Below are 2,397 nucleotides of genomic sequence, written 5' to 3'. Positions count from 1 at the left end.
AGTGCTCATTCTTAATCCTAACCTTGTAGTCTAGTAAGTAAGGTCATGTTCACAAACATGACATGTGAGGCTAGCTTGTAAATGTGGGAGAAATGTAAAGTAATTGCTAACAGTTGGAAGCTATCCTCACAATACGGTACTGGAAAATACTTTCCATGCAAAATCTCTGCTTTCTGAATATAAAAAAACTATTGGAAGCTTCCTGTGCAACCTTTCAGTTTGAAACGGGGGTTGGGTGGGGAGGAGGGAGATTTGGGACATTGGTGATGAGAATGTTGCACTGGTGATGGGGGGTGTTCTTTACATGACTGAAACCCAAACACAATCATGTATGTAATAAATTTGTTTAAATAAAAAATTAAAAAAAAAAAAAGAAATTGCCCCTGGCTTGGGGGACTATATGGAACACCAGAGAATGGAACTGCGGTCTGTCCTATATCAGCGCCTGTAAAGCAAAGGCTTTTTCCTCTTTTTAATGCTTAATTCAAATTCACTATTTTTTATTTCCTTTTATAAAAATTTTAGACATGTACAATAATTTACTGACATTGTCTTTTGCATTTCCCCCTAATGAGTACTTTTGTCTTTTATTTATCTTTTTAAAATCTCCTTTGTGATATATTTTATACCAGATATGTCTCCCTTCCTAAAAAAAAAGTGCAATTTTTAAAAGTGTAAAAAAAAAGAAACTCATATATAAATTTGCATCACTCAAGAACATAAAAGATAGTGTTGTGTTAAATATTAATTATAGTGTTCTTGATGGTGGTGGATGGATGGTTGGCGGAGCTGCAGGCATCAGGGTGACAGCGAAGAAATGACCCACAGCAGTCAGGTTTCAGGAGACATGAAACTTTATTATAAGGCCCTAGCCATCATGTGTGGCTTCTAATCTAAACAGCCTCTACATCCATGCTGTCTCCAGCCCCCACCCAGGTGAGAGCGCGAACACAGTCCCCCACTACCACAAATTATGCAGTCGAGTTTCCCACATTTGGGGAAATAGCAGGGGTCAGCACACCTGGAGTGCAATGAGTGACCCTTACCCTGGGGAAACCACCTTCATGATCATGGTATCTCCCCTGCCAGGTAAGTATCATCCATGCTGTCTTGATCTCTCCCTGATGCTTCTTCCTGCTGAGTTTCTGTTACGTCTCCACAAAGCAACCCCTTAGTTACCAACCAGCCCTTTCCCAGCTATGGGAGGGTCTCCCTCTCCAGGTGAGATAGCCAGGACATTGAGGGGAAGGTAACAAATAGTATGATAATAATGCCCAAAGATGATAGATATGAGGACCAGAAGAATTGGTCCATGGTGAGAAGCTTATCACATAGTGGGAGATGCAGTGAAGGCAGAGAAGGGAACACTATGACAATGAGAGTTGGAAAAGATCATGTGAGACCAGAATTAGATGCTAAAAAGAGATAAAGTGATATGCACAATACCCCTTCAGTAACAATATTGCAAAAGGATAAAAGGGGCTGGAATACAACAAATAGGGTATTTGCTTTCTGACCTGTTTGAGCCCTGGCATCCCATATGCCCCACCCCAGCCTGCCAGGAGTAGCTAGGTGTGGGCCAAAAGAAAAAAAAAGTAAAAAGGAGAGAATAATAGAAATAAAGAGTGTATCTGCTCAGACATTGTCCTGCTCAAAAGAGACTTCCATTAACACTGAGAAGACTTAACAACAACAACGATTTGCTTACAGGACAGGGCTCCCTGCATTGCCCTTTGATTGTAAGGTGAAACCAGAGGACGCTCCACATCCTGACTTCAATGTTGGATATACAGATTCCAGGATCTTAAATACAGAAGCTTGATACCAACAACAGAGACTGTGTGAAAAATATAAGTGTGTTGGCACTACAGACAATGTCTTGGATTGGACGATCTAGCTTGCCTGGAGCCTAGAGTTGGTCTTGTGCCAGGAACCTTCAGGGATCGGGTCTTTTTGTATTTAGGCCAAGGTTATTTCTTTCCATGTCCCTCATATTTTGGTGGGCCTATGCAAACAACAATTGCCACTCTAACACCATTTTTGCTGTGCTCCTTTGACTCTAATCCTTAAAAAGAACCCAGTTAAGATTTGAGGTCAACTTAAGCTAATATGCATGAATATGGAAATGTAAAAAAAATGCTATGCCTGTAATGTTTAAGGAGTTATGTAAGTTTTATGGCTTTAGATTGCCTTGTGTGCTGTTAAGAAATATTATAGTGTGTTACAATCTTAATGTTCTTTGGATGAAATTTCAAAGTTGGGATATCAGCAAGGGGACTTCTGAGAATTATGTTATGTATTGTCCTTCCACTGTAACTTTACCTTGTCCTCTTTCTTTGCATCCTTGTTCTCATAATTAAAAATAAAAAAAAGAAATAAAGAGTGTATATGTGTGAG

General features: G+C 39.8%; 1 non-coding gene across 1 annotated transcript; it reads right to left on the bottom strand.

Annotated features, from left to right (window-relative positions):
* Nucleotides 1-933: 933 nt before the first annotated feature.
* Nucleotides 934-1,097, bottom strand: LOC126004867 (U1 spliceosomal RNA). Its single transcript, XR_007494101.1, has one exon. It is a non-coding gene; the product is annotated as a U1 spliceosomal RNA (small nuclear RNA).
* Nucleotides 1,098-2,397: the final 1,300 nt, after the last annotated feature.

Source organism: Suncus etruscus, chromosome 3, assembly GCF_024139225.1.
Source record: "Suncus etruscus isolate mSunEtr1 chromosome 3, mSunEtr1.pri.cur, whole genome shotgun sequence".
Classification (NCBI taxonomy): domain Eukaryota; kingdom Metazoa; phylum Chordata; class Mammalia; order Eulipotyphla; family Soricidae; genus Suncus; species Suncus etruscus.
The sequence above is the reverse complement of the archived record's forward strand: the minus strand, read 5'-3'. Positions and strand labels throughout refer to the sequence as shown.